The sequence below is a fragment of the Schistocerca gregaria genome, chromosome 2, assembly GCF_023897955.1.
Source record: "Schistocerca gregaria isolate iqSchGreg1 chromosome 2, iqSchGreg1.2, whole genome shotgun sequence".
In the NCBI taxonomy this organism is placed as follows: domain Eukaryota; kingdom Metazoa; phylum Arthropoda; class Insecta; order Orthoptera; family Acrididae; genus Schistocerca; species Schistocerca gregaria.
The window spans coordinates 124098203-124107017 of record NC_064921.1 but is presented as its reverse complement, the minus strand read 5'-3'; the positions used below and the strand labels follow the sequence as shown (position 1 = coordinate 124107017).

The 8815-nt window shown below is 46.5% G+C and overlaps 1 pseudogene; it reads left to right on the top strand.

Annotated features, from left to right (window-relative positions):
* Positions 1-7595: 7595 nt before the first annotated feature.
* Positions 7596-7715, top strand: LOC126337217 (5S ribosomal RNA; annotated as a pseudogene).
* Positions 7716-8815: the final 1100 nt, after the last annotated feature.

Sequence of the window (8815 nt, the reverse complement as noted above, 5' to 3'; positions counted from 1 at the left end):
TTACATTTAAAATTCCTAGAAAAATTTCCTCCATCGGTATGAATAACAACAAAGTACTCAAAATGAAAGTTTGAAAAACACAGCCCTCAGTCGTGAACACAATTAATTTGAGATCTAGCTTTCGGTGTCACAAGGGACACCTTCTTCGGACAAAATTAAAACTAAATGTTACGGCAGAACGTACCAAAATATACGAAAGCTGTGGTCATACCTGACAGCGTCAGATAGTCAGAATTAAAATAAAATGCAACAGAGGTGCAATCCTCTAGGGGCTGCAATGTGTCCTCTGCTACAGTCAACACAAAACTGAAACATCATGTGACTTGTGCACCACGGTGACTTTAAGGCAATTTCGCCCTCTGGTGGCTAATAGGTAAAACAAGCTATTTTGTAAACATCTCTCGTAACTACACAGAGGGAAATAAACAAATACCTGAACTGTGTACATGAAGTAAAAATGTAAATCGTCAGTTAAATTTCCTCGATCTTATGTTGTCATTAACTGAAAACAGAATTTCCTTCAACATTTTCCGTAAAGAGACTCGAACTGATCAAATCATTCCAGCTTCTTCTACGCATCCAGCCTCTCACAAAAATGCTTTCTTTTTCTCGGTTATTCACAGAGCACTTTCCATTCCCCTCTCGAACGAAAACTTTAATAATGAGATTAATCTTATTAAAACTGTGACGGTGAATAATGGTTACGAAGCTCAGTTGGTAGATGATATCCTCAGAAAGAAGATTGGCAAGAAGGGTACTACACTTGGTTCTTTCATGAGTGTTCCAGATGAATCGGAGAAAAAATTCTTCTCAATTCCATTTTTAGGTCCAGTGTCATTCCAGATTCAAAGGTTGATCGGATGAAATACAAATGTAATAGTGGCTTTTCTCCAAATAACAACTTGAGAAAAAATGTCATCCATAATTTAAAATCAACTACTAGCCCTCTGCTGAATTCTGGTGTCTAAAAGATTTCATGGGACACTTGCGGTGCCTATTATATTGGTCAAACAGGACGAGCCTTTTCAATTCGCTGTAAAGAACATTTTCTGAGGGAAAACGGTTCGTATGCACCTAATTCTTCTTTTGCAGATCATGTGTTAATTACAGGGCACTCTCCTGAAGGGGTTGAGAAGTTGCAAATTTCGAATATTGAAAAAAAGGCGTGTACTTGATATTTTAGAGGAGCTGGAAATTTTCAAGCATTTACTTTCGAATGACGGACTTTTTCTCAACGAGCAGGTGCAGTTGGGCGGAAGAAATTATTTCAATGGTATAAAGCCGCTGCTTGACGAGATCTAACACTTTGATGTACCAACTGCTTCTTGCATATTCAAAGACACCTTTCCTTTCTACTTTTTACTGCTCATATACGTAAATTAAAAAAAAAACTTTTTTGTTTTTATAGCGTATCTGTTACAGCAAGCAGTAATGTCATTTAATGGATTATTTCTTATATGTCTTCTTTATGCATTTGTTCTGGAATTTTTGTACTACAGCCAGTCATTCATTAGTTGTATTTTATATCATGCAGTATCCCGCTGTTGTAATCACTTCATGTACACCGTTCAGTTGTTTGTTCATTTCCCTCTCTGCAGTTACGAGAGATGTTTACAAAATAGCCTGTTTCACCAATTAGCCGCCAGATGGCGGTGTTGTCTTGAAGTTGCCATGGCGCACAAGTCACATGATGTTTCAGTTTTGTTTTGACTGTGGCAGAGGACACATGGCAGCCCCTAGTGTCTTGCACCTCTGTTGCATTTTATTTTAATTCTGACTATCTGACACTGTCAAGTATGACCGCAGCTTTCGTATATTTTGGTACGTTCTGCCGTAACATTTAGTTTTAATTTTGTCCGAAGAAGATGTCCCTTGTGACACCGAAAGCTAGGTCACAAATTAATTGTGTTCACGACTGAGGGCTGTGTTTTTCAAACTTTCATTTAGAGTACTTTGTTATTATTCATACTGATGGGGGAAATTTTTCTAGGAATTTTAAATGTAACGAGGGCATGCACATCAATAAAGTATTTGTTCGTCAGAACTGTTAATTGAAGGAAATATTTGTCCCACAGATAACTAATAAGTTTCATGGATAGCGTTAATTTGATCTCTTTTGTTGTGGTTGGCAGGAGAGCCAACCCTGTCAGTAAAGGAAGCCGAAATTCACGCGTTTCAGGTCACGCAGGCTGGCGTGAGGTCTGGAACATGGCAAAGGAATTAGAATTGAGAAAAACGGGCGTAGCTGGTGGAATACTTAACTTTAATCCATTTATGGAGAACGTCGCTCTTTATGGTACATGATTCACAATATCAATAGTACGGATACTGGCGTCTTGCTAGGTCGTAGCAAATAACGTAGCTGAAGGCTATGCTAACTACGGTCTCGGCAAATGAGAGCGTAGAAGTCAGTGAACCATCGATAGCAAAGTCGGCTGTACAATTGGGGCGAGTGCTAGGAAGTCTCTCTAGACCTGCCGTGTGGCGGCGCTCGGTCTGCAATCACTGATAGTGGCGACACGCGGGTCCGACGTATACTACCGGACCGCGGCCGATTTAAAGGCTACCACCTAGCAAGTGTGGTGTCTGGCGGTGACACCACATTCCTCCCCCGCAAATCGGCGTACGGTTGTGGCATAAGGCTTCCGCCCGGCGCGGGGAGGACCGCATGTTGACGAATGCGACGAGGTGGGGAGCCTAACAACAGGCGAGGCTGTGCCACCCGCACCCTGCCATTCGGACCGCGGGGAGCTAGGAAACGCCTGAAAACCTGCTCCAGGGTGCACGCCAACATGCGGTGTATGCGCCCTTAGAGAGACAGGAGGGGCCGAAGGGTCGACCTCCATCGGGCCGGGGCACCCGACGGGCGAAGAGGATATATGGTCCGGAGCGGACAAGAGTTCCATGTCGGAGGACAACTGGTCACGGGAAGCGATTGGCGGCGCGTGACCCAGGGAGGCGCCCGAGGGCTGCAGCGGTGCGTCCACTGCGGGCGTCGCCTGCGGGAGAACAGGCGGCGGCGCGTCGCCATGGGGCAAAATGGAAGGCAGTGTCGGTAACACCTGGGGCTGAGGCGAGGCAGTAGATGGGTCCCCAGGGCGCTGAGCGGACTGCACCGTCGCTGAAAGCAGACGGCGAGCGGCAGATCCCGTGCGACGACAGAGGCGCATCTGATTGAGATGCCGACGCACCTCACCAGAGGCCCCCAAAACCAGGTACATAGCGCGTCCGAGGCAGCGAAGAATGCGCCCTTCCAGCCAACGCTGTGAACCTCGATAGTGGCGATAGTAGACAACGTCGTCTGGAGCAAAAGCAGGTGTCTGCCGGTGCACAGGAACCTGATGCGGCGGATGTAGCAAAGACATCAAGGTTCGATGATGACGACCGTGGAGCAACTCAGCTTGCGAGCGACCATCTCGGGGCTGAGAGTGATACGAGGACAAAAAGAGCAAGAACGCGTCCTCCCGAGAATGCGACTCTTTCAACTTCAACATCTGCGACTTGCAAGTCCTAACCAATCGTTCAGCGGCACGATTTGACTGCGGCGAAAACGGCGCGGACGTCAGATGTTGAATACCATTGGCCTTGGAGAATGACTGAAATTCCGCGGACATGAATTGTGGGCCATTGTCGGAAACAATAGTCTGTGGAAGACCTTCAATGCAAAAGATAGCGAATAGCGCTTGGTCCAGAATGGACCAGCAAAGTCGACGTGTAATCGTTGCCAAGGGGAAGTGGCTTTTGGCTATGGAAAGAATTTCCGCGGTGGTGCTGATTGTTGTTCGGCACACACCACGCCTTTACGGCGTAAGCGATGAAGCGGTGGTGCTGATTGTTGTTCGGCACACACCACGCCTTTACGGCGTAAGCGATGAAGCGGAACTGAAATGGAAGAGGCGTGTGGTATATAACGGTGATAATAATTAATTTTTCCCAGCACACTCTGTAGCTGCTTCACATTCTGCTGCGAAGGCAAGTCTTGTATGGCACGCAGGTGCGTGGGACTGGGATGGATGCCTTGGGCATTGATTACATGTCCCAAGTATGGCAAGTCCCGAGCAAAAAACACACATTTGTCCTTCCGCAAGCGAAGACCATTTTGTCGCAAGACCTGAAATAATGTCCTGAGATTGACCAAACGTTCTTCTTCCGTCTTTCCGGAGATCACAATATCGTCCAGATAATTTGCTGCAGTAGGGACCGACGCACAAACAGTTTCTAGATATTGCCGAAACAATGCAGGGGCGGATGCACACACGAATGGCAGTCGTTTGAATCGATACAACCCAAGATGCGTGTTAACCACCAAAACGCGCTGGGATTCGTCGTCCACCGGTATTTGCAAGTACACATCTGCTAGGTCCAACTTCGAAAAATATTTACCCGGGCACAGTGTGTCAAAAATATCTCCCGGGCGGGGTAAAGTAAGTTGCAATCACTAATTGTGGATTCACTGTTGCCTTGAAGTCCACACAAAGTCTCAACTTTCCGGAAGGTTTTGGCAAAATTACTAAGGGTGATGCCCAGAGAGAAGCCTGAACACGTTCAATTACACCTTGTGATTCCAATTCGTGTAATGTTTTTGCAACCTCATCACGCAATGCGTGGGGAACATTGCGCGCTCTGAAAAATTTCGGGTGCGCGTTTACTTTCAGTTCCAAATGTGCTTTGCAGTTCTGAGCGCAACCGAGGCCCGGTGCAAAAATGTCTGCAAATTCTTCACATAGACGAGAAACACTGTCTGAAGGCACAGTCTGGTTCACTGATAGGACCTCATTTACTATAGACAAGTTAAACAACTGAAATAAATCGAAACCAAACAAGGTCACTGCAGAAGAAGAACGAAGGACGTAAAATGACACAAGTTTTGTTTTTCCTTACTATGTTGCAGGAAGGCTGCACTGTCCTAACACAGGGATACGTTGCCCTGAATAGCCTGTTAACTGAACATTTGCGGCACGCAACGGAGGTGTGCCCAGCAGGTTGTAAGTGTCTTGATTGATCAATGAAACTGCAGCTCCGGTATCGAGCTGGAATGGTATCACTTTGCCGGTAATGTCCAATTCTACAAAACGTTTATTGTCCTGCTGACGACAAGAGCGAATGTCTCGTGCAACGTGAACTGACACTGGTACATAATCACTTGCGACGTGACGGGAGTTCCGGCGGTGTCGACGCACACTATTTTTGGGACGAACACAGTCACTGTTAGAGATAATGGCACTGTGCAGAGTGAGATGAACTACATGAATTTCCAAGGGTGAAGCTTCGCGAGCCTGAGTATCCATGGTTCGATTCCGATTCCGGCGCGAAGCAAAGGGCGTGGAACGGTTTTGAGCTTCCGATCTGAGCTTTTTCTGGCAAACACTCTGAACATGTCCTTTTTTATTACAATAAAAGCAAATAGCTTGGCGTGCCGGGCAATTCTCACGCGAATGTTTAGTAGCACACCGCGGGCATGATTTGATCACTGCATTTGCTTGACGGCGCGGTATACGTGGCTGAGAGCCTGGCGGCAGCGGCGCGGTCGGGCACGAGGGCTGTTTACTGCTCCGTGCAGCTCGCCCGGCGGGCCGGTTAACCTGACACACTGCTGGCGAAGTTTCAAATGATTCCTGAGCAAAGTCAAGCGTGTCCTGCCGATAGTCGCGACACGCGGGTCCGACGTATACTACCGGACGCGGCCGATTTAAAGGCTACCACCTAGGAAGTGTGGTGTCTGGCGGTGACACCACATCTTTGTTTTTCATTATGTCACAAATAATACTATTAGTTGAAATGTTTGTAAATTTTGTAATGAGTGCAATTTGTAATTTTTAGGGTCTTCTTATAATGTGATGTCTTTTTGTCAAAAGGCAGAGTTTGAATTCTCAGTAACGATTTTCTTTAAAGTAGACCCACCGCTATGATATTTTGTCGTTTGTGCATTTCAGCCAAGCACAGACTGTTACTGACAAACAAGGAGAAAGTAATTGGTAGTGTGTAGCTTATTTTCGTTTAGCTGCTACATCTGTTGACCTGTGTTTGGTTTCGTAAACGTCAGTACTCGAGACACATAAACAGCATGCTGAGCAAGAGGTAAATCGCTTTTATGTCATGGCAGAGCTTACTTTGAATTCTTGAGCAAACAGTGTGTAGTCGGGATCGTCAGCTGTTGTGCTAGCAAGTAGATTAATTTTCAGCAAACAGTACTGGTAATAAACAACATTTTTCTTTCCCGAGTAGAGCAGTAATTTATTTTGGTTAATTCTCCAAGTCAGACACTGCACTTCATTTCACGCAACGTTCCTAATGTACTTCGGTACTGAGTTTTAGTTATATAGTTTTTATAGAGCACACACATAATTATTTCTTTGGCATATAACCAGATTTACTTTCCTTATATCAAATTCTGTACTTCATGAAATTTAAAGAATTATTTCATGACCCTGTTTACATGCGCAACACAGGGCCAATCAAAAGTCAGTTTTCCTCACCATTCGAATAAGAAATATAAAGTACATGTGAGATGAGGAGAAAGTTTTTGAAATCAATGTACAACCAACTGTTTATAGACAGCTTACACTTTCTTACCTCATTTCAGGATACACCATTTCTCGATACCAGTAACGGTGCTGGATAGGATTCGTCAGTGTTGTTCATGAGCCAATTGATGAACAGTAGAGCAGAGTTGCACATATGACCACTCTCTGATTTTTGTGAGTTTGTCTTAATGGATGCGGTATCCATACAACTGAAGTTTTAACCTTCACAACTGCATGCAAATGTCGCACGAGGACGGAATGATTACAGTCCATCGAATTTGCCAATTCTCCGGTACATTAACGTGGATGTTCGCTGATTAAAGCATTTGAACTATCTCCATCAAACCCCGAACGTCTTCCTTCGTCTTGTCATCTCCTGCAGACATTTCTTGTGCTTGCGCTGTTATATGGGCCACGACCCGAGCGGCAGTCGAGCAAAGTCGGGACAAGGGAACAAGTCGGGACGGGCACAGGGACACGGATAGGAATGGTGCGAATGCACTGCAAACTAAGCAAACACCTGGTGTGAGGCGAGGCGAGGCGAGGCGAGGAAGCCTACATCGCTACCTGTGGCGCCCTCCAGCACGACACTGCCACATCCCGCACAGGCCATACGCCGCTCTGCCGTGCGCCAGCCATCCACTGGACACCAGGGACAAGATGCGTCTACCGCGAGTGTCGAAGGCTACACGCGCCAAGCGGATGACAGGAAGTGCAACGAGCAGCTGTGCGTCTCACACACGCGGCGGCGCTCCCGCTAATTCGGCAGTCGCATTGATGGCACGTCGTATTGCGGAAGGAAGTGCATACAATTACAGTTCTGTTCATGTTTTGTTGTAAAGATGTTATCTTGTAACGATGTAATGTTAAAAAATAAATGTATTAATTTTACAAAAAAAGATACGTAGTGCGTCCTTCCGGTGCATAATTTTTGGAACTCAGGATTGCGATCGCGCTAACCTGACGAATTGTCAATAAAAATAAAATTAAAAAAAAAATGGGGCTGATTTCGACCGAAAAGTATGATTTTGTGTGTGTTGGGACAAGAACCGTAAGCGAATTCAGCCGTGCGCCTACGGCCATACCACGTTGAATACACCGGTTCTCGTCCGATCACCGAAGTTAAGCAACGTCGGGCCTGGTTAGTACTTGGTTGGCTGCCCGCCTGGCAACACCTGGGTGCCGAGCGAGCAGTACTTCCGTGTGCGACTTGGCCGGCGGCGCCTCGCGTGTCGTCTGTCTCCTGCCTCGCGGCTACATTTCGTCAAGTCCGTAAGTTATGGCAATGTTGTATGATGATAGTGAAGAACGACAAAATAATGTGCAATGCGAATTTGATAGTTCCGTCGGAAAACCGTCAGCTTTCGAAGTTCACCGTTGGATACTTGAGGAATTGTGTTTGTCGACCGATGACGTTCTCTGAGTTCAGTTTGACACTTTTATCAATTATGTGTTTTTGAAGTTGAAAACTCCAGAATTGTGTGATACCGTTGTAAATGTTAATGGTGGTATCCGTAAATTTCGACTTATCGGTCGAATTAGTAACGTGACTATTTCTCATGGTGGGTTTGGCCTTCGAAATGTTCGTGTGTTTAACTTGTCCTTTGAAATCCGGAATGACACAATATCTCGTCATTTGCGGCCGTACGGGACCGTGCTATCTGTAATTAAAGAGAAGTGGTCCTCCGCCTATGTTTTTCAGGTCGAAAACGGCGTGAGGAGTGTAAAGATGGTAGTATGACAACATATTCCTTCCTTCTTGATAGTTGACGGTCATCGTGCTTTTATAACCTATAGTGGTCAACCTCAGACGTGTTCCTTTTGCGGTGGTGTTGGTCATTACCGACAAAACCGCCCTAAACGCAGGCAGCCTGTTCAGTTGCCACGTGAGGACGTTTACAGTGGGCCTAGCTTTGCTTCTGTTGCTGCGACGAGTTTAGGTCCCCCCCTCCCCCGCACCCCACGCACCCCCCGCACGTGTGCAAATCACGGCCGCCCCCCCCCCCCCGCCCCCCCTGTACCGGCCGCCGCTGACGACATGGATACGTCTGTTCCTGATAGTGACTCTGTTTCTGTTTCTGTACCTCCTGATGAGCCATCTTTGCTCACGGCTGCGACAGCTGCATATGCTACTGAAAAACCGGTAGTGGACGAAGTCTCCCCGGAATCCGTGCCGATGTCGGCAGAAATTGTTCCGCATACTGTCCCGGTTACGGAACCCGATAAATCGGCTGTTGTCCCTACTACCGTCCCCGACAGTGTTTCTGCTGCCAGTGCTGTTGTCGTAGGAA